General features: G+C 37.2%; 1 long non-coding RNA gene across 1 annotated transcript; it reads right to left on the bottom strand.

Moving 5' to 3' along the window:
- Positions 1-303: 303 nt before the first annotated feature.
- Positions 304-25,110, bottom strand: LOC130541726 (uncharacterized). Its single transcript, XR_008955822.1, has 3 exons — positions 25,047-25,110; positions 7,052-7,200; positions 304-1,243 (listed from the first exon to the last, which is right to left on the bottom strand). It is a non-coding gene; the product is annotated as an uncharacterized LOC130541726 (long non-coding RNA).

Consider the following 25,110-nt stretch of genomic DNA (forward strand, 5'->3'; position numbering starts at 1 on the left):
GGTCCCAAGATACCCCATCTGCCCCCTATCTTTTCATTTTTATTCTTTATTATTACACATTTTTGGTTTCCTGCAAAGCACTTATCACAACTCATAATTTTACATTTTACATAACTTACATTTGTATGTCTACATTTGTATTGTCTGTTATCTCCACTATCCTAAAAGATTCCCATAGGAGAAACATGCCTGTTGCATTCACCAATAAACACACAATGTTAACACTTAATAGCCCTTCAATAAACAATGTGTCAAATGAACAAATGAATGAATAAATGGACAAAATGCGTCCTAAACCATGAGTGCTTAATAAATGTTTATTTAATGAACAAATTAGTTAATGAACAAATGAATGAATGATCTAGTCCAATAAATATATGCTCCTAGACTGCTACTGATATTTTATTCCACTTAGGGTCTGCCACATTGGCTCTCCAACAGCCGGTACTATAATCCATGCTAAGTAATAATTACAAATTAGGAGTAATATATTGGTAGTGTTGGCAGAAATCCCCAAGTGATTCATTCTGCCAGATATGTTAAAATTAGAGTTTAGTCATTGAATACTGAAGGTGATAAGTACAGTCATTTTTACAAGTTGTTCTGGATCCATGGACGAAGATAGGCATGTACACAAACGGCACTAAACTATGAGGCAGTGAGGTAGCACAGGGTTACGGGGGACACTGTGCAGGGACTTCTAAACTCAGTGTTTGTGATCAGGGAAGGCTGATTCCTGATCAGATTCTTAAGGGGTGAGTTATTCTGTGAGGTGACTGGTGGTGGTTGTATCAGGCAAGCAGAGGTAAAAGTGTAGACACCTGGAGGAACAGGAAAACAGAATCAACAGCTTCATGGATGAATATCCATTCAAAAGGAAACTCCAGCCTCTTGGCTTCTTCACCTTTTCTGTTTCTCCTTTCTTTAGTTTAAGAATACTTTCAAGCAAAAAGGTGAAAAACATAAGAATACCACTTTCAAATGAAAAGGCTTCTCAGTTTCATGTTAGGTGAGTTTTAGGCAATTCAAGAAAAGATTAGGAAAATGGCATGCTGGCCTCTTTCTCATGGCTGTATTCCACAGAATGAAAGCAAGCCCAGTATTTCTGAGTAATTAGGTCAGCCTCACTCCCAGAGGATTAATTCAACTCCCAACAGATTATGGTAGCCACCTTTCATTTCCACAGACAGACTCCATCAGCACAGTGATTTCAATTAGAGAAGTGAAGCTCAATTGACTTATCCTAGACACAAGGAGACATAGCAGACAGATAACAAGCTGGATTACATAAGCATTAATCTTATGGTCATGGCATCAGAAAGATTTTTAAATGGATTACCTCTCTCCCATAGGAATAACAGAGAAGATTTTTTTCTTTCCTATTGCAATAAGTCTAATCTTCTCACAGGTGATGGGTTGATACATAAATTGAGAGTGAAGTCAAGACCTACTCACTTTCTGAGAGGTATTAAGCTCCTGGCTTTGGAGCTGTACCTGCTAAAGACCACAGTGTTGGTCCTCACAAATTGCTAGATAAAAAGAAAACCTCAGATAAATTGTCTGGATGTCCATCTAGAAAACACCAGTGAGACAGATAGGTTGAAAACTTGGTTATATAGACAAGGTGGAGACAACCTCATGCTAACAGTTAATAGCCAATGGCCTTAATGAATGAAGTGAAAACACAAATATTCAGAAGAGACTGCTTTCAGTCTCTTCTGTGTCTCATCTTCTCATGCCCCTTTTCCTTTCTCGTCTCTGTTTGGTGGTGTGATTTACCCTTCCTATCATGTTGTGCTTGGGTTGAATGACTTGCATGATCCACCTTTCCATGAATGATGCAGAAATCCATAAGATCCTTCATCAAGCACATTCCTAAGACCCCACAATCCAAATCTCAGGTACAGATTAGATCTCAATGTCTGCCCAGGCCTATAATACCATCATTCAAGTTTCAACCTCCTAGTTCCCAGGTGAAGAAGAAATAGGGAAAGAATGTCAAAGACCATGGAAACTAAACATCCAGTGAATTTTTAAAAGCTCTAATTCCATCAATGTGATATGGGAGTAAGGGAGAGGGCAAGTGCTGAGTAGAGATAAGTGATGTCCCAAGCGAGGGCTCCACCCTCGGGCCTGTGCCAATGGACCTAGGTGAAGACAGTCACTCCTGTTTTCATACCCAAATGTTGCATGTTCCAAGACCACCCTGGCCCGCCACACCCTCCATTTCGTGCCTATAAAAACCTCAAGACCATAGCAGGCACAGACACACAAGTAGATGGACGTCGAAAGGAACACACCAGCAGGCAGGCCATTGACATTGAAACAATGTGGATGCCAAGGGAAATTCGGCCTAGGGTGGTCAGAGGAGAGCCCAGCCACTGAGTGGTGTGACTCGAGGGGAAGACCACCTTCCCACTCCATTCCCCTTTTGGCTCCCCATCCATCTGCTGACGGTTACTTCCACCATTCAGTAAAACCTTGCACTCATTCTCCAAGCCCGTGTGTGATCCGATTTTTCTGTTACACTAAGGCAAGAACCCCGGGATACAGAAAGCCCTCTGTCGTTTGAGCTGATTAACATCTAATTGAGCTGATTAACACAAGCTGCCTATGGATGGCTAAACTGAAAGAGCACACTGTAACACCTGCCCACTGGGGCTTTGGGAGCTGTAAACACTCAAACCTAGACACTGCCGTGGTGTTGGAGCAATGATCTGCCCATCTGCATGCTCACTTAGGGGTATGAGCAGTGGGGCACTGAAGAAGCGAGCCACACCCTCATCACATGCCTTGCGAGGGGGATAAGGGAACTTTTCCTGTTTCAAGAGGACTCAGACAACAGAGTGAAAAAGCAATCTACAGAATAGGAAAAAACATTTCAAATTCTGTATATGATAGGAAGTTATTGTCCAGAATATATAAAGACCTTCTAAAACTCAACAACAACAAAAACAAATAACCCAATTAAAAAATGAGCAAAGGATTTAAATAAATCTTTCTCCAAAAAAGATATATAGTCAACAAGCACTTGAAAAGATGTTCAACATCACTAATTACTGGGGAAATGCAAATCAAAACAACAATAAGATACCACCTGACATGCATTAGAATGAATACTATTAAAAGAAAGAGAAAGGAAGAAAGGAGGAAGAAGAAGAAGAAAGGGAGGGAGGGACGGAAACAGAGAAAGAAAGAAGATAACAAACGTCAGCAAGGATGGAGAGAAATTGCAACCCTTGCCCTTGCATACTGTTCATGGACATGTAAAATAGTGCAATCACTTCCCTATGGAGAACAGTATGGAAGTTCCTCTAAATATTGAAAACAGAATTACCATATAGTACAGCAATTCCGCTTCTTGGTATGAACCCTAAATAATTGAAAGCAGGGTCTTAAAGAGATATTTACCTATTTATGTTCACAGCAGCATTATTTACAATATCCAAAAAAAAGGAAGTAAATCAAGTGTTCATTAACATACGAATGAAGAAACAAATGTGGTTCTATACATATAATGGAATATTATTTAACCGTAAAAAGGAAGGAAATCCTGACATAAGTTACAATATTATACTAAGTAAAAAAAAAACTAGCCACGACCGGGCGTGGTGGCTCATGCCTCTAATCCCAGCACTTTGGGAGGCTGAGGCAGGCAGATCACCTGAGGTTGGGAGTTCCAGACCAGCCTGACCAACATGTAGAAACCCCATCTCTACTAAAAATACAAAACTAGCCAGGCGTGGTGGCACATGCCTGTAATCCCAGCTACTCAGGAGGCTGAGGCAGGAGAATCGCTTGAACCCAGGAGGCGGAGGTTGTGATGAGCCGAGATTGCGCCATTGCACTCCAGCCTGGGCAACAAGAGTGAAACTCCGTCTCAAAAAAAATAAAAAATAAAATAAAATAAAAACTAGCCACAAAACATATATATAATATGATTTCACTTATCTGAGGTACCGAGAGTAGTTAAATTCACAGAGATAGAAAATAGAAAGGTGGTTGCCAGGCACTGGGGCAGGAGGGAAGGGAGAGCTGTTGTATAATGGGTATAGAGTTTCGGTTTGCAAGAAGAAAAGACTTTTGGAGACTGGCTGTACAACAATGTGAATATGCTTAACAATACTGAGATGTACCCTTAAAATGTTAACATAGTAAATTCTACATTATATGTATTTTACCATAATTAACTTTTAAAAAGGTTTCAACCCATGGGGATCCTATCACCACTAAGTGGACAAAAATTGATCCTGAGGGAAAGAGATTAAAAAAATTGTATCTTCTTCGGTAGGAAGCACAGATAAACATAAAGTTAGATAAATAAAAAGCATATCTGCAGTGTTCAAATTCTGCAGGGGGTGCAGTGATTATGGGGTAAAAAGCATCTAAAACGGCTCTTTATGGGATCAGTCATGAAAAGCTATTGAGAACTCCTGCTCTAAATTATATCTGGGTTTTAGTTTTCAATTTTCAAACACCTGCAAGAGGTCTTTTCTGCCCGTCTCAGACACAACTTGCACTTGACCAAAGTCAGAATTCTCTTCTGTCACCACCATTTGTTGAGCACCAAGCCTGTTTAAAATTGCATGCCAAGGCCAGGTGCCGTGGCTCACGTCTATAAACCCAGCACTTTGGGAGGCCAAGGTGGGCGGATCATTTGAAGTCAGGAATTCAAGACCAGCCTGGCCAACATAGTGAAACCCCATCTCTACTAAAAATACAAAAATTAGCCTGGCATGGTGGCATGCACCTGTGGTCCCAGCTACTCGGGAGGCTGAGGCAGGAGAATCACTTGAACCCAGGAGACGGAGGTTGCAGCAAGCCGAGATCGCGCCATTACACTCCAGCCTGGGTGACAGAGTGAGACTTTGTCTCAAAAAGAAGAAAAAAAAATGCATCCCAAACACTGGATTGTGCTGTGGGAAAACAGACCTTAAATAATAAGAAAGTGGTCGTATCAATTCCCTACTAAATCAAACCTTCAATGGCTCCCTGACACAATATAAAACTATAAAACCCAACCACCATGACCTGGCAGGCAAGTCCGTAAATCATCTACCCTCATCTAATTAAACTAACTTCTCCTCAGTTGTAGTTAATCTCCCATCCACCCAGAAGCTACTGGGAACTTTGCATACCCTGTTACCTGTGATTACAAATCCCTACCTTCCCATGTCTGACTCTTTAACAGGTGACTACCATTGAAAGCTCTTATAAGTCAACTCAATATTTCTAACTCCTCAGGAAAGCAAAGTCGTCATTCCTTCCTCTGTTGTCCCAAGCCACTGTATAAATACATTCATTAGATGTGGTGCATCTTTTTAAAATCACTCTGTTAATTACGTGCTTTCCTTTGAAGAATTATTTCATTATCCTTTAACTTCCATTGTTTAGCATAAAATTTTTAAGAGTCATCCATGTTTTTGTGTATATTAGTTGTTCGATATTTTGTATTTTTGAGTAATATCTTATTGTATGAATGTATCATAATTTGTTATCCATTTATAAACAATGGGGTTGTTTCCAGTTTTTGGCTATTCATAATAAAGCTGCACAAATCTCATAATGAAAAAAAATTATGTGCTTTCCTGTCCTATAAGTCCAGGACTCCCTTAGGGCATAGAATATGTGCCTATCACAAGCATTGCATATGACATATAGATTGCTAAATGGATAAATTAATACATGAGTAAAATTAATCAAGTAGGGAGTTATTTTTTGATTAAGAGGACTTTGGGAGACTTTACAGCGGAGTTAGTATTTGGATTTGGGTGTAAAACTGTCTCTACTTCCAAAATACCCTACTAAAATGACTTTAAAACCCCTTCTGGATTATCAAATGCTTTAAAACTTAGGGTAAGAATCAGAAATTACAGACATCTTCAGCAAAACAGGGAAGAAAATCACCTCTTCTTTATACCCAGAAGAAACTGACATTAATATTTTAGACATGTTTTCTTTCAGACTTATGCTAAGCATTTTTCTCTACATAACTGAGATAATATAATTTTACAATCTACCTTCCTCATTAAATGTTACAAGTATTTTTATTATCATTAATAAACATTAGAAATATAATTGTTAATGATTACCTTCTGTTTCTTCACATGAGCATATATAATAATTTACACATTCATTTTCATAGTACTGGATTTTTAGGTGGTTTCCAGTTTCCTACTCTCATAAATAATGCACATATTTTTTCATAAATATTTATTCTCATTTGTGATTATTTCCTTTGGATGCATTCCTAGAAATAGAAATAGTGGGTCAAATGGTATTAGAATGTGAAGGCTTTTGAGAAATAATGCGCAAGTACTTTATAGAAAGCTTGTAGAAATGTATACTGTCACCAGCAATGTGAAAGGTTAGCTTTACCATATGAGCCAGCAATCACACTCCTAGGTATTTACCCAACTGGTTCAAAAACTTATGTCCACAGAAAAATATACATATAAATGTTATGACAGTCTTATTTATAATATCCAAGAACTAAAAGCAGCAAAGAGGTCTTTCAATAGATGAATGGTTAAACAAACTGCAGTACATTTATATAATGAAACATTATTCAGGGGTAAAACTAAATAAGCTATTTAACCACAAAAAAAGATGTGGACAAAACTTAAATACAAATTGCTAAGTTACAAACAAAAGGCAATCTAAAAAGGCTACATTCTGCATGGTTCAAATGTATGGATTTCTGGAAAAGGTAAAACTATAGAAACAATAAAAAGGGCAGTTGTTGCCAAGGGAGGCCTGAATAGGTAAAGCATGGAGGATTTTGTAGGGTAGTAAAACTATTTTTTATAATACAGTAATGGTGGATACATGACACCATGTATTTGGCAAAATCCACAGAACCTTATGGCACAAAGAGTAAACCTTTATGCATGCAAATTTTAAAAATTATTTACAGGTTCCAGACACTCCAATGGAATGCAGCTGTGACAAAAGATTCTGTTTCATACATTACAAATGTAATCATTACAAATGTAACCACTTATCAGTAAAAGTGGATAGGTATCATAGCTGGCCAATCAACAGTACTTACCTTAACACAGTAGGTAAGAAAAAGGGAGCAGGCCAGGGTGGGTCCTGGATTTCTGGCTTTTCATACATTTCAAATGTATGAAACAAATCAGTTTTAAGTGGTGGGTGGAGGAAAATGCTGACCCAAATAACTTTGGAAACAAGTAGATGCTGTAGAAAGGCAAAATAAATTGTACTTAAGTACTGTGTTCTAGCTGATAAGGTTGCTTCCCACAGAGATGCAGGTTAACAATTCTGTTATTATGAAACATTGCAGATGCTCCTAGACTTACAGTGGGGTTACTCCTGGATAAACCCAGTGTAAGTTGAAAACACCGTAAGTTGAAGATAATTTTAATACACCTACTGCTAGCCCAAGAGAAAATCAAAATTCAAAATTTGAAGTATAGTTTCTACTGAATTCATTGCCTTTTCACCATGATAAAGTTGAAAAATCATAAGTTGAAGTATTGTAAGTCAGGGACTGTCTGTATACTGAAATTGAACAATTAAGTAAATAGATCTCAAAGGTAAGAGTCAGGTTTCTTGCTGTTGGACCAGGAGTTTACATATAAGCAAGGGGAGGAAGCTAGAATGAGCCAGAATGATGACAAATAAAGAATTTCATTAAGATTGAAACATAAAAGAAAAAGTTGTAATGATAAGATCATGTATACAGTTTAATATCGTATTGATATATTTTAATACACAGAATATCAAATGCTATTTATAAATACATGTATGTGTAATAAATATTTTTAAAAACATAAAATAGAAGAACATACAACAACTGCATGGCTTCTTATCTCTAATGAAGGAAGGAAGAGGGTAAAGGAAACAGATAAATACTAAATGGGATTTCAACTATGTTTATGTTTTATTTTATTTTTCATTTTTATTTTTTTTGAGATGGAGTCTCCCTCTGCCACCCAGGCTGGAGTGCAGTGGTGCAATCTGTGTCTCTGATGAAGGAGGGAAGAGGGTAAAGGAAACAGATAAATACTAAATGGAATTTCAACTATGTTTATGTTGTATTTTATTTATGTATTTATTTATGTATGTATGTATTCATTTATTTATTCATTTTGAAACGGAGGGAGTCTCGCTCTGTCGCCCAGGCTGGAGTGTAGCGACGCCATCTCAGCTCACTGCAAGCTCTGTCTCCCGAGTTCAGGCCATTCTCCCGCCTCAGCCTCCCAAGTAGCTGGGACTACAGGTGCCTGCCACCACGTCTGGCTAATTTTTTGTATTTTTAGTAGAGATGGGGTTTCATCGTGTTGGCCAGGATGGTTAGCCAGGATGGTCAATCTCCTGACCTCCTGATCCACCCGCCTTGGCCTCCCAAAGTGCTGGGATTACAGGTGTGAGCCACCGCACCTGGCCTATGTTTTATTTTTAACAAAGTTTGAAGTATGTATAAAAGATGTTAAGTTTTGTTAATAATAGGGCAGGGAGTATAGTGATGTTTTTATGTTACACTATAATTTTATGTATTTTTGAAATTTTTATAATTAAAAAAGTAATTTTCATAATCAAACTGATTAAGGTACTTACACGAGGGTAATTCAGCATTTATCAGTAAAGGACAGGTAGCATAGCTGTCCGATCAACAGTACTTACTTTACTTAACACAGTAGGTAAGAAAGAAGGATCAGTGCACGTTGGGTCCTGAATTTCTGTCTTAGGCAGCTGTGTAGAAACAGGTACCATTCACTGAGATAGGACTGGATGAGGTAGAATGAGTTTGGGGCGAGAGAGGAACTCCTATAATACTGGGCATAATTCAAGGCTCACCACCAACACTTAGTAAATATTCTCTTTACTGATTTAAAAAGAAATCCTTGGGGAGTAAGCACAAAGACATTACGTCCCCAAAATCTCATTCACCTTCTTTTAGGTATTTGGGGTATAATGGGTCCTATATACTCATCACAGGCCAAATGAACTAGGCAAGTGAAAATAGGGGAAGCATTTCCACATCATCTAATTACAGATATTATTAGACAAAAGATTACAAGTGAATCCTATTCTGAACTTTAAAAACATTCTGGAGGAAAGAGCTCTTACATCTCAAATGGCAGAATATGGCTCCCCTTTTAAAAAAAAAAATCAATAGATTCTCTTGAGAAAACAGTAAATTACTTCCTTTTTAGAATTTCATCACTAGCTTTCCCTCTATACAGACACAGTCTATAAAATCATAGCCAAAATGATCTTGTTGAAAAGAAAGAAACAATAACATAAACCAATAGCCTGTCTTGTACCTGAAATGCCTAGATATTTTCTGTTTATTGTTAGAAGTCCTTTCAAATCTAGCTCATCTCCCATAGAGTCCTGGTGACCACTTGACCACTCTGTGGCCTCACCTTGTTTCTCCTCGACCAGATGCTAAACAGAAATAATCACATTTATCACAATAGCTTGTGGTTATTTGTTTTCACGCCTGTTTTTATGAATCATTAGGCTACTTGGGAACAAGAAATATTAAGAGGTTAGTCAGGCAGCCTCTTGGGATATGTAATCTATAAGGTATAGTAAAACGTAGAGCAAACTGGAAATATGGCACTTATTGGATTATATTTATTCACACTAATCTTACACAGCTAGAAAATGGAAACTGGCCCTACTGCTTTGCAAGGAGATAGCATACCCGAGTGAAAGGTTAAAACATTCCTCACCAGCCTTACTCTCTGTCTGTTAGACTTTTTTGCTGCAGGCATGTATAAATTATAGCATGCAGTCTTGGCTTCACCATTATTATGGGGTGGCCAACTGAGCACTATTTGGCATCAGCAAAATCAGCTACATCCCCAGACCAAATAGTGCATGACTTAGTTCTATTGACTATAATTTGTGTCTTTATTAGCATATCTAACATTTAAACTCTTCAATATGACCACAATAAGGTAGGCTAATTTGGAAAATTATAATTTTAAAACGATATCTAATAAGTAAAATATTTTATAGAACATGTAATGAGTCCTATATATTACACATAGAAGCTTTATCTATATAAAGTTTCTACCCACCCTGCTAAATAAATATTTTTTAAAATGAAGAATATTTTTTGAAGGAGATCTAAGTTCTCAATCTGGTCATATCGGTCATCATGTGTGTAATCCCAACCCTTTTCCCTAACACTGAACACAGTGTGTGACACTTAGAAGGTATCCAATAGGTTTTTGATGCATGAATTAGTTAATTAAACAATCCATATTCAATATCTGTTTACCCTTCAGTGTTAGAAAATCCACTAGCTCCTGTGATAATTTTATTGTAGTGTAACTGTAACAGGGAAAAATTTAACTAAATATCTAATGATCTTCTTGAATCTCCCAATCGTTGGATTTTCTTCAGTCATAGTGAGCTAATTTCATGAATAGATATCTCTATAGATAAAGGACAGAACTCAATAATGAGTCCTAACTCACAGAAAAAACAAAGACCCTTCCATTCGAATTGTAAGCACTGAATTGTGAAGACTTAGGTGACCTTTCTCATTGCCTTGACTTTCACAACACATTTTTGGTGTCAAGAGAAAGGAAAAGCAGCAGATGTTTTCCAGACCTTCTATTTGATAGAGATAAAGACTTTCTTAAAAAATTGTGGAAGAAGAACACTAAATCCAAACTTCTCTTACTCCAAATAGAATGAGGAAGAGAAAGGACACTAACATTGATGGAAAACCTATTACCTGCCAACTGTTTTACCCACATCATCTCACTGGATCCTAACGCCTACTCTCTGAGCCATATGCTATTTACCATTTTTTAAGGTGAGGCATCAAGACTCAGATAAATTAACTAATTTGTTTAAAGCCACACAAAGAGAGAGTTGGGTACCCAGACTTTGTCTACGGGTATACCCAGCACATTGTCCACCCTATGATAATTGTCTGGGTTCAATGTAATTCACATCACTGTGTATCCTTCAACCTGACAGTCAATTTGCCCACCCATCCCTACACCCTGAGAAGAAAGAAAAGAGGGACTTTTAACATTATTTCCATAATGATATTCTAAAGTGAGAAGAATTAAAGAAAAAAAAATATCAACAGACTTCATGGAGATTTCAAACTCTAAATCTGTGCCAGGTTATAAATGGTAGTGGTGGTTTTCAATCTCGACATGTCTTTAGGATACACAGTTTCAACAATCTCTTATTTAAAGGGGCTTACTGTAGTGGTGATTATCAGGAAAAGGGAGCACCAAGGGCTTGGAGTGGGCTTAGTTTTTAAAAAAATCTTTGATAGTTTAGATATGCCTGCCTAGAGAGCATACCTCTTTAGAACTTTGAGAATCATTGGAAGGAAGCTAAAAAGTTGGTCTTTTATTTTGTTTGTTTTCTCTAGAAAGAAAGATCAACCAGCCAAAGTCATGTCAGAGATGTCAAATGAATGATTTATTTTTAAACTTATTGTGTTTCCTATATCCACAAGGCTCATTGCAAGTCACTGGTCAGAAGCATCAACACCACCTGGTAGCTTGTTAGAAATGCCGAGTCCCGGGTTCTACCCCAGTCCTATTGGTTCAGAATTTGCATCGTAGCAAGATCCGCAGGTGATTCTTATGCATCTCAGCTTTGAGGAGCACTGATTTACACCACTTCTAAACACTCTCCCCTTTTCTCCGCATTAGTCTAACTACCCCTCAAATGGCTTCCCTTAACAACTCACAAGTCCTTTATCATAGCAGTTATGGCATTGTATTGAAATTGATTGTCTGAAGGTCTATCTTTTATGCCTGAATGTAAACTCTTCAAGACAAGGTCAGTGCCTTCCATGTTCCCCACTATATTGTTGGAACCTAACAGTTGCCTGAAACAGAGAGAGTTTTCAGCAAATATGTAGGAATCCCACAGGATTGTGATCTTTATAAGATCAAGAACTACAAGTTAGTAATAACTTAATTGTACATTTTAAAATAACTGAAAGAGTGCAATTGGATAAATGCTTGAGGGGATGGACATCCCATTCTCCATGATGTGCTTATTTTTGTTCTTGTTTTTGTTTTTGTTTTTTGAGATGGAGTCTCACTCTGTCGCCCAGGCCGGAGTGCAGTGGCCTCACTGCAAGCCCCGCCTCCCAGGTTCATGCCATTCTCCTGCCTTAGCCTCCCGAGTAGCTGGGACTACAGGCGCCCGCCTCCACGCCCAGCTAATGTTTTGTATTTTTAGTAGAGGCAGGGTTTCACTGTGTTAGCCAGGATGGTCTTGATCTCCTGACCTCGTGATCTGCCCATCTTGGCCTCCCAAAGTGCTGGGATTACAGGCATGAGCCACCGCACCTGGCCCATGATGTGTTTATTTCATATTGCATGCCTGTATCAAAACATCTCATGTACCCCATAAATAAAACCTACCGTGTACCCACAAAAAATAAAAATGAAAATAATTTTTAAAAGAATCACATATGGGTACTTTTGCATCTTTAAAATGTAGAAAGGCCCTGGCATAAAATAAATACTCAATTTGTGTTGAATTCCTTAATTTATGCCTGATTCATACCAGAAAATGGAAACGACTAAAAACATAGTTATTTTGCCAAATGTCATTTTTGTCAAGACTCCTTGATATCTGCCGGTCCTAATTCTTGCATTAATTCCCTTCTGTTTTCAAATCACATTGTTTATTAATTATATGAAGTAAAAACTTGAATAGTTAATTTCAGTTTGTAAAATAACCTTATCTTCACAATATCATCAATTCTTGGATCACTAAGAAATTATCTCCTTGATAGTTAAACTATCAAGTTCAACTAAGTCTTTGAGAGCTAATGAGTCAGATTCAAAGAGGTAATGTGATTTTCCCAACGTCACAGTGCTGATAGGTGGCAAGGTCAAGAAGTGATATCAGATCTTCTGACCCCATGTTCTTTCCCTCTATACCACACTGAGCACTGTAATCAGAGGGCATCTGAGATTTCAGGAAAGTTACTCAGACATCTACTGGCACTCGGTTTTAGTATTTCACTCAACTAAGTATAGTAATTATTTTTCAGACAAATTTGTCATTCTGGTTTTGTAGTGTCTTCTGTGTTGATGCATGCATTTATTTATTCATCAATTTATTCCACAACTTTTTCTTGATTTTTTTTTTGAACAGTGTCAGCCCACTAGTGGTCACACACTATTTGTCTAGTTGAACTGATTAGCTTTTTTTGATAAATATTGACAATTCAGGTCTCTGAGATCTACTGGTAAAATAACCACATTTCCAGATGAAAATTATAAAGTCACCGAGCATTAGAGCTGGCAGATGCCTTTAGAGATTATCTCCTCCAACCTCCATTTCTGCCAGATAAAAAGGCTGAGAGCCAACGAGGGAGAGTGACATGCCTGAGTTCACATTACAAAATGTTTATCTAGCTCTTCCTGTGAGAACCTGAATTATCTGTTGTATATGTTTGCATTGATCACAAGGCAGGTAGTTGCCAGATCCCCATTTAGCTTGGGCATAGAACCAAATAATTTAAAAATACCCCAAAAGCCCTATATAATAGTTAGATGCCTTCTAAAGCCTGCAGCTGACAATGTACTCGTATTGCTGATCCTAAGAGAAATTTGTAATGACTGAGAGGGAAGGATTGCCACCTGTAAATATTCAGAACACATACTCATCAAGGTCTGAAAAAGAACATATGTGAATAATTAACAAGATAGTGATTTGTAGTATCATGGCAATAGATAACCTGGTTCCTAAAGAGAGGTTAACCGAAGTTGCTTTTTCTTTTACAAGGCAACCATAAAGTAGATTCTTACATTTGTTATCTCTTTTGTGGTATAGTTTTGGAAGTTGAATCCTTAAGAAACAATTTTTCTTCCAAAGTAAACATTGATTTTTACTAGACACTGTATTTAACATGGTACATTCTAAGCTTTGAAAGAAAGAGACACAGGTATAATTATGTAGTTTCTTCACTAATCTCTGTCACTAATCTTGTTCCTTTCTTTCTTTCCCCACAGCAGATCTAAGAAAAAGTAACCCCAGATCTTTCTGTAGTTTGATTGAGTATTAAAACATCAGGCTTATTTACAGTTTAGCTCTGTGATTTCACTTGACATCTCTATTTTATTCGTCCATCTGTAGGCTGTGATCTATGTCTTTACCAAAAGGCAGCATACAAGAAGAATCAAAAGGAAGAAATGGTCTCAGTATCCTCCCTTGGGTTATCTTCCCTAAAAACAAAAATTCTCTCCACCTCTTCTACCTAACACAGAGAGCATCTGAGAAACATAATCGCATTGTTTCATGTGAAACTTATAAAGATACGGTCCAATAGCATCTCTTGCTCTCTTTTTCTCCCTCCCCAAAGAAAACAAAATCACTTTTTCCCCTTAAATGAAAGCTGTCTCTTTGAAAAACCTTTTGAAACTGTCTACTTCTAAAACTAAACATATGTCTATGCTACGACCCTGCAATTCCATTCCTCAGCATAGGTAAATGAGCATATTTGCCTACCAAAATTTGTATTGTTCTAAGTTCTTTAGAGAAACAAACCAATATAATATTTTATCTGTAAGTGTATAAATGTATGTACACACGTATGTAATATGCATGTATGTATGTACATGATTTACTATAAGGCATTGGCTCACACAGTATAGAGGCTGAGAAGCCACAAAATCTGCAGTTGGCAAGTTGGAGACCCAGGAGAGTAAATGCTGTAGCTTCAGTCCAAGTCCAAAGCCCTAAGAATCAGGAAAGCCAGTGGTGTAAATTCCAGTTGCAGTCACAGACTTGGAAGTAAGATGGTGACAAGGAGGTCAGGGAAAGAGGTATGTAGATGGACGTCTCTGAATTGCAAGAAAATGAAGATGTTTGTGTCCCATATGAGTGCTCACCAAACAGTGACCTAGGCAGAGAAAGATGTTAATAATCAAATGAACAGGATGACTTGTTCTGTAGATACTAGTGAGCTTCTTTCCCCAGCCACTTTGTCATTGCCTAATGGGCTCATGACAAACTGGCCATGGTGGCAGAAGTGGAGGATAAGCATGGGCTCAGCAACATGGACTTCTACTCAGTAAGGTCAGTCTCGCTATGGCCACTGCTGAGTGCTCAATCTTCCAGCAACAGAGACTAACACAGGATCCCTAATATGGCACATTTCCTTGGGGTAGGTTAATTTCATTGGAGTGCTTCCATCATAAAAGGGGCAATATTTTGTTCTTCCTGGAACAGACATTTACTATGAATACAGATTTGCTTTCCTTACACATAATGCTTCTGCCAAAACTACCAACCATGGAATGCCTTACCCACCTTCATTATTACACACAGCACTACTTCTGATCAAGGAACTCACTTCATGGGCAAAGATGTTTGGCAATAGGACCACGCTAAGAGGATTCACTAGTCTTATCTTGTTCCCCATAATCTTAAAGTAGGCAGTTTGATAGAAATTGAAATGTCTTTTAAAGACTCAGTTACAACACCAATAGCAGGCCAAAAAACCTGTTTCTCAAAAGGAGAGTAATCATCTGTGAAGGATGGCAGGGATCTGTTCTGTAATCCCAAGGACTTGTGCTGCATTCCAACTATAGGGGTATGCCAAAGACTGCAAACAGCATCCCTATATAGCACTGACACTTTAAGAATCATATCTTCTAGCTCATATGGCCCAGGTGGCAGAGCAGTTTGCACAGCAGCCTGGACCTGTTGCAGAGCCTTCTTTCATTTTGAACTCCCCTCAAAGTATAAGAATTCCAAAACGTTTTATTTATAGTAACTAAAAACTAAAACAATCCAAATGTCTATCTATAGTAGAATGGATAAATGAGTTGCAGCAAATTCATAAAATGGAATACTATGCAACAATAAAACAGAACATTTACTACAAACAATATTACCATTGGGTTTCACAGGCAAAGCAATGAATGAGAGAAAGAAGATACCTACAAGAGAGGACACACTATTTTTGTATAATTAAATTACATAAAAGTCAAGAACTAAATTGTGGTGATAGTAGTCAGAATATTGCTTACCTGATTTCAGGGAGGTTGGAACAGGTATGGACGTAGGAAGTGAAATGAAGGCCCCCTCTTTGGTATTGAAAATATTGCAAAATCCCTTCATGATAAAAACCCTCAATGAACTAGGCATTGAGGGAACATACCTCAAAACAATAAGAGCTATTTATGACAAAACCACAGCCAACATCATACTGAATGGGGAAAAGTTGACAGCATTCCCCCTAATAGCTGGAACAAGGCAAGGATGCCCACTCTCACCACTCCTATTCAACATAGTACTGGAAGTTCTAGTCAGAGCAATCAGTCAAGCGAAAGAAACAGAAGTCATCCAAATTGGAAAAGAAGTAGAATTGTCTTACTCACTGATGACATGACTATATACCTAGAAAACTCTAGAGATTCCTCCAAAGGATTCCTAGACCTGATAAATGACTTTGGTAGTTTCAGGATACAAAATGAATGCACAAAAATCAGTAACACTTCTATACACCAATAATGCTCAAGCTGAGAACCAAATCAGGAACTCAATCTCATTTACAATAGCCACAAAAAAAGCCATCGAATATCTAAGAATACATTTAATCAAGGAGGTTAAAGACCTCTGCAAGGAGAATTACAAAACACTGATGAAAGAAATCATAGATGAACCAAATGAAAAAACATCCCATACTCATGGATAGAAAGAATAAATATTATTAAAATAACTCTATTTCCCAAAGTAATCGATAGATTCAATGCAATTCCTATGAAATTACCAATGTCATTTTTTCACAGAATTAGGGAAAAAAACGCTAAAATTTATATAGGGCCCAACCAAAAAAAAAGCCTAAATAGCCAAAGCAATCCTGAGAATAAAGAACAAAGTCAGAGGCATTACATTACCTGACTTCAAACCAAGCTACAAGGTTTTAGTAACCAAAACAGCATGGTACTAGTATAAAAACAGACAGAAAGAGATCAAAGGTACAGAAAAGAGAACCCAGAAATAAAGCCACAAATCTACACTTATTTGATCTTCAACAAAGTCAACAAAAATAAACAATAGGGAAAAAGAGATTTTAATCAATAAATCGTGCTGGAAAAACTAGCAAACTGTATGCAGAAGAATAAAACTGGACCCCTATCTCTCACATTATTAAAAAAAAAAGTCCTCAAGATTGATTAATGACATAAACATAAGAGGTAAACTTATAAAATTCCAAGAAGAAAACCTAGGAAAAACATTTATGGACATTTGCCTAGGGAAAGAATTTATGACCAGGTCCTCAAAAGCAATCACAACAAAAACAAAAATAGATAAATGGGACTTAATTGATCTAAAAACCTTCCACACAGCAAAAGGAATAATCAACAGGTTAAACACAGCCTACAGAATGGGAGGAAATACTTGCAAACTATACATCTGACAGAGGACTAATATCCAGAATCTATTAGAAATAAATAAATCAACAAGCAATAAACCAAATAACCCCATTAAAAAGTGAGCAAAGGACATGAAGAAACACTTCTAAAAAGAAAACATTCAAGTGGCCAACAAACATATGAAAAAATGTACATAACCAATCATCAGAGAAATCCAAATTAAAACCACAATGTGATACCATCTCACACAAGTCAGAATGGCTATTACTAAAAAGTCAAAAAATAACAGATGTTGGCAAGGATATGGAGAAAATGGAATTCTTATAGACTGTTTGTGGGAATGTAAATTAGTTCAGCCACTGTAGAAAACGGTATGGAGATTTCTCAAAGAACTAAAACTACAACTACAATTTGACCCAGCAATCCCAGTACTGGATATATACTCAAAGGAAAATAAATTATTTTATCAGAAAGATACCTGCACTGTGAGTTTACTGCAGCACTATTCACAACAGCAAAATCATGGAATCAACCTAAGTGTCCATCAATGGTTGATTGGATTTTAAAAACTGTGGTATATATACACCATGGAATACTATGCAGCCATAAAATGAGTGAAATCATGTCCTTCATAGCAATGCAGATGGAGCTGGAGGCCATTAACCTAAGTGAAACAACTCAGAAACAGAAAATCAAATACCTCATGTTTTCACTAAGTAGAAGCCAAACAATAAGTACACATGGGCATAATAATGGAAATAAGAGACCCTGAGGACTCCAAAAGGGGAGAGAGTGGGAAGGAGATGAGGGTTGAAAAACTACGTATTGGGTACTATGTTTAGTATTTGGTTACAAGTTAACTAGAAACCCAATCCTCAACATGAAGGAATATACCTATGTAACAACATGCACGTATACCCACTGAATCTAAAGTTTAAAAAGAAAGAGAATATTCCATACATAAAATCTATTAATTTGTATGTTTAAGACTTGTGTATATATCTACACCTCAATAAACATTTTGTTTAAATGATAATTGACTCCTTCCTCCCCACAGCTGGGAATTGCTGGAATTATGAATATTTCTAGTCTTGTGTTCTTTCTCTGAGCAGCCATACCCTATGGGTTATCCACTTTTTTTTTTCATAAGGGAATTCCTCTTAGGAAAGCATGTATTTCAGCCACACCAAAATATTTCAAAATAAAAATTTAAACACACACACAAAACAAAACATTTTAACAAACAATCATTTTCATTATGTATGCAAATTCAGGGCAGATGTGTTCAGAGAAATAACTTAAATCCACCCACCACTAGACAAAAAGTAAAACTGAATAAGCATTTCCAAAATATTGTAATGATTTCCCCCTGCCTCCTAGTCAAGACTGGCAACAGAATTGCAGAAACACCATGAGAAAGGTCTCTCTGAATGTGTGTGACTAGAATTCTCAGATGGTGCTAGGTGATGGGAAATTTGATTCAACTTCACATCCTCAGCTTTGAAGTCGAGCAGCGACCTTTAAGGGAAAAAGTGAAGTCCACTTTGGAATGACCCATTGTATTCTTACTTATTTACATGCATTATCTCACTGAACACCTTTAAGATCAGTAACTTTAGAAAATTTTACTTAGAGAACTTAAGCAACTTCTCCCCCAACATTATAGAACTGTTTGGTTGGGAACCCTGACTTGAGTCCTCATTGTCTAACCTCCAGCTTCTGTGATATGGCACTTCCAATCTGACTGTTGGCTTTCTTAGTGTTGCTTCTAGACTGAAATATCTAGGAATGGACTTATAGATTGCTTAGATTAGTCACGGTAGGTTTTCCTCCGTAAAGGACATGGTATCTTCCTGTTTTATTCTCTTGATGAAAAATTTATTATCTACTCTGTAACAAATCAAATAGAATTAAAACTAATATTTATATAATTCACATGACTGTCATATTATTTATAACACAGTTCCAATTTGTTCCTCTTTTACAGAACTTTGGTGATGAGAGAATGGGCATGATGCCCAACTTCAATGCCATGTAGTGCTCTTAGGTACCTATTCAAGGTTCACTGTGGTAACTACTACGGTAACTCACTATGGTAACTACTATGGTAGTTCACCTCTAATTTCCACCAACAGCTTATTCCTAATTCCAAACTGGCTCTGCTCCTGACTTTGAAACCTAGTAGAACTAGGTTCTGGAAATCAGTAATACCCCTTTTCCCTCTCAAGACTCCACTCATCAGCCATCATGGCCATGTTTTTTTATGCAGAGCCTCCCAAGGTGATCTACAGGTATTACAATTTGGGGAAAATATGTTGTATCGAAAGCCTGTGAGAGCAATGTCTGAATGAATTAAAAAATTGCTAACCTTGCCAGGCTTTTCTTGGTTCTCCATCAGTCTTTCTCAAGTAATTTGTGGAACACTAGTTACCCGAACATATCTGAGGCTGTCTAATCAGGTTCTCTTGTTTCATAAGCTGTTTGCAATTTGGGATGCTTCTTCAGGGAAACAGTCAGAGCAGGGCATCACAGTTCCCAAGGTTACAAAAGGCTAGCCATGATGGGCACTCAAGAGGTGCTTGTTTCCTTTATCTTTCCAAATAAAGAATCATGAAACTCTTTAGAAATCTAATTACATTAACTACAGCCCTAGTTTATATAGTAGAATAGCTATAGATAACTTGGACACATTTTATATCAATAAAACTTATCTTCTAATAAATAATGTAGGTAGTAATTGAGGGCTCAGGCTATTAAAGAGGAAAGGGAAGGGATTGGGCTCATAATAGAAACTTCTGCTTTCTCAGAAATAACAAGGACAAGCTTTGACCATTCCTCCACCTCAGATATGGTTTGGCTGTGTCCCCACCCAAATTCCATCTTGAATTGTAGTTCCCATAATCCCCACTTGTCAAGGGAGGGACTTGGTGGGAGGTAATTGAATCATGGGGGTGGTTTCCGCTATGCTGTTATTGTAATAGTGAGTGAGTTCTCACAAGATCTGATGGTTTTATAAGGGGCGTTCCCCCTCTGCTTGGCATTCTCTCTCCTGCCGCCCTATAAAGAAGGGCATGTTTGTTTCCCCTTCTGCCATGATTGTAAGTTTCCTGAGGCTTCTAGCCCTGCAGACCTGCACGTCAATCAAACTTCTTTCCTTTATAAATTACCCAGCCTTGGGTATTTCTTCATAGCATCATGGGAACAGACTAATACAACCTCTCACTCATGCCTCTGCTGAGGAAAGATTTGTCTGATTAATGGATGAGGGGAACAAGTTAGTCAACCTCTGTGACTCATTACCTGGACCATGGATCATGCTTTTTTCTCTGTTCCTGCTGCACTGTGACAAGGTCAGTAGTGTAGAGATTTTCTGCTCTGTGATGGGGGCAAAGTTTGTTTAGAAGGAAGCACTGAGAGCCCATTTGGTGCTGAGCCTAAGTCATATGTCCCAATGTACATTTGTCAGCAATAAGGCTTATTTTTTAAAAGACTTTTTGTGTACAGGTATATGGCACATATATTTCAGGCATCCAACATGTTCAGATAATTCTAAAGAATACCATAAAGAAAAATTCCCCTGTCACTAGGCTTAAGAGCTAACACTAGCAATACAATTGATATTATTTGTATATATCTTTTTGTTCCCATTATTCTCTCACACATTTCCTATCCCAGAGAGAATCACCACTAAACTTTGTGTTTATCATTTTACTGAATGTTTTCATACTAACATGAAAGTATTGTTTAACAATATCTAGGTTTTTTGCATATTTATAAACTTTAAATGTGAAGAGTATCATATTAACATTCTTATAAAAAGTTTCTTTATTGTACTCAATATTATGTTGTAAGGATTTATTCATATTGATAGATGTATTGCTAGTTCAGTTCATTCACCTTATTGTAGTACTCCCACAGACTAATATGCTGCATATATATGATGATAAATATTTAAATGGTTTCTTATTTTTCACTATTACAGATAATACTGCAATGAATATTTTGTGACGTATTTCCATGTCCACATATATGACAGCTTCTCTAGGTTGTGTGTCTCAGAAGAGAAATAATGTATCATAGGTAAGTGTATTTTTATTGTTAGTATATATTGCTAAAGCTGATATTTGGATCCCTAATTCTTCATAGTTTTCTCAGTTATTGCCAATCCCACAGAAAGGAAGAGATAATCAATGCTTCCTCTTTCCTCTACCTAAGGTCAGCTTTCTTTCTTCCTTTTCTATCTCATAAATGCTTAATCATTCTCTAAGACTCATCCAACTTCCTCTCTTCTGTGAAAACTCCTCCTAACCCCACAGAGGTAAAGCGACCACTCCCTCCTTTGAGCTTTCACAGATGGCTCTACTGCATAGGACTTGTAGATTACTGAATCCTACAGAAATTACTTTGCCTATATATCTATGTACAAAATTCACAAATTTCATAATGTTCAGAAGAGAAACCAAGGAGGAGACTCCAAAAGACAACACTACAGTGACATTATATCCTTTAATCAGTTCTTAATCATCCACCAATTAGAAAGGTTACCCAATAGTAGAATCTTTGGCATTGCCTTTGATCCGTATTAGCCTCTCTCATCTAGGACAGTTGGGCTCTTTATAGAAGATGAGGTGAAAAACTTTATTGACTACATCTACACCTGCAAACACACAGGTGATTCATAGTCCCTACCCACATTCCCCTTGCTGTCTACTTGACCATATGAGGCACACGTGTGAAACTATTATAATGAGAAAAATCCATGTGTAGAATGACAAAATTCTGAGGCTTTTATAGCTATTAATAACAGGGGCTCATGGGTGATAGCAACAAAATTTCAATTTGATAAATAAGAAACTATCTTTTGAAGTATTGCTTCACCTCATGTTACAAAGCCAAATGGCAAAGTCAGAGTTCATGATAACTCATTTTCTTTAATTCAGCATATATTTATAGAACACTCAACTATACCACAGTTCTATGTATGTGATAATTAAGACAAACCTGAGGAGTTCAATTTAATTAAAACTATTTTCTTATACATCTCTGTGAGTATGGCCGTATTAGGTACATCATAGAGTGTGCCAAAGGCATTATAATTGCTACAGTTTTCAAAAAACTTATGTTTCATTTGGTAACATTAAAATGGAAAAATTGTGACATTTGAGTATATAACAGGATGTAAACTTGGAAGGTTTTATTAAAGCAGCAAGATGAAATAGATAAAAAGTTCCAAGGTGGGGTGCTATGTCACCTGCAGAAGTTTCAAAGTAAGTTTGAGAGTCATATGGATCTAAAACCCACAGAGATGTTAAAAGGGTGATGAAAGAACAGAGATTAGAAAGAATGTTTTTCTGGAGAATGTTTGTTTTTAAAAAGCTGTGCTCTGATGCCATCTCTCTCTCCCCTACTCCCCCCTTATTTTACTGTAAGATTAAAGAGAGTTTCTCTGGCTGAAGAGAATGTTTTGTGCATTCTGGAGAGAATACGGGGAAATGCTGTGGCCTGATGAGTAACATATGCCTGGAGAATATTCAGGTATGGTAGAAGGTGAAATGGCCTGCCATCACAGGATGGGAATAGGGGTCTGGAAAATCACTGCACCTCCCTCAGTGTGCATTGCAGTCTTCTCATATTGAATTTCACTGGAAAGATCAGTCATTTAAATACAGATCTGCCAAATGGGGCTTCTGCCACAGGGCAAAGACATCCATTGAGCATATATTGAGTAGACTGTCAGAAATATGAGTTTACTGTGGATCAGGATTACACTGACCAAAAGTCAAGACACTTCCCACATCCATGACATCCTGCTAAAAGAAATTCAGTTGAGGAGGCTCTAAAGATCCCACAGAAATATTCATTAGAGAAAGAGTTAGCTGAACTCATTGGCCAGGCTCAAATAAGAAGCATTTCACAACTGGCCAAATCAGAATTCTCACATCTATCCAAATTCTCTTCCTGCATTCAGCCCAGGACAGGCTGTCAATTCAAGCTTAAGAAAATAGGTGAACATGCAGTAAAGAAGGGAAGGAAGGTGAGTGGAAAGAAGGGACTAATCATACCCCATCCTCCCAAACATAGACTGGCCTACTTAGGTTGCCCAACTTAATAAATGGGTTAGGGGAAGATGTCTAATCTTTGAATGAAGACTAAAATATTAATTTCTAGATTACCATGTTGAATTTGACATTTACTGGACATTTCTGACTCATCTGATTTTGATATACAGAGTGATTGGATAATTTTCTATCATCTATTATCTATTATCTAAGAATGTCCAAAAATTGATGCAATCTGCCGACATTTTCAACCAGTGGCCTCGATAACTGAGTAACTAAATAACAAAGTTAAAGTTGAAGATCAAAATGAAGCTGTGTTTTGATGCCACTTTATGATTCATGGTTGTTCAACACACCAGTTACAAATTTTACCAGTGACAGGTACTTTAAATGAGCTCATTTAATGTTTAAGATGGTCCTGAAAGTTGGATATTAATATAATCACCTTTAAGAAATGATTCAGAAAAGTTGAGTAATTAACCTAATTAAATGCAATACTCCATGAGTAACTAGAACTCTTCTTCTCACGAAAAAACTAGAGCATCCGTATAGCTCTAAAGCCATTTGGCTTCTGCTGGGTCCTGGTGTCAGATAATGATACAGCAGAATGAAATAAACTAAGTATCGCAACATTTTATAGGTGCAACCTGAATGAAATGTCTCATATGAATATCAAATCCAAAAGATAAAACATGTCCTCTCCAAAAAAAATCTTGGAAAGACATGTACATCTTAACTAAAATCACCTGAAAAGGCACCAGAAAGAAATTGCATTTGTGATGGCAAAATGTCTTAAAATTTTCTTCTCTATCTTTTTTCTAGCTTATTATACAATCAGCTACCTTCAATCTCTCATCTTTGCTCTCAATATATCCAAAACTCTCTTCCCAAATTCAGGGAGTCTACTGAGTTTTCTCTCTAAATTCCTTCACTAGCCTATCAGGTCTGTGATTTCCACCAAGGACAAGTTCTTCACCCTGCATAATAACAATAAAGCAAACACTTTGTCCTTACCCACATCATCACAATCAAAATGCTGAGAAGGGTAAAAGGTGACAGTAAAGAGAGAAAGGCCATTAATATTATATGTTAGTACATTCTATCGCTACCACATATGAGTTCATAGAATGGGAACTTCTATTTGCACTTCAGTAATTGAACGACTTCAAGCAAGAATAGCAATTATATATCAAGACTTAAAGTAGAGGATGAGCTTGGACGTGCATTATATTAGCATATCAATATTTTGCCTACTCTCCTAGTCCAGATGCTAAAAAGTTGAAAGGATGGTGAAGCCAAATCTAAGATCCTCAGTTGGAAGACATTTTCTCCTACCTTTCAAAGGTAGTTCCTGAGGAGAGCAGCCATCCCCAAGTTTAAGCTCTATGAGACCTATAATCAGTTTCTCTCTAATTGAGCATTTTCTTTCCTTAGATTTTGGAAGAAGCACGAAAATGATTTACTGATTTAGGAACTGGGTGGAGTAGACCACAAAAAGACAAATCAAAAACATCTGGAATGAACTAGTTGAGAGAGAAAAAGAGAGAGCAAGAAAAAAGTAAGGCTTTCAAATGAAACAAAGTACAGATGATTTGGCCAAATTTAAGCCAAGCCAAACACTCACATTGAACATTGCACTTGGGTCTGTTTCAAGAGCGGGAGCCGGCAAGAGGGAGCCTCAGCCAACA

Source organism: Pan paniscus, chromosome 7 (assembly GCF_029289425.2).
Source record: "Pan paniscus chromosome 7, NHGRI_mPanPan1-v2.0_pri, whole genome shotgun sequence".
NCBI classification, from domain to species: domain Eukaryota; kingdom Metazoa; phylum Chordata; class Mammalia; order Primates; family Hominidae; genus Pan; species Pan paniscus.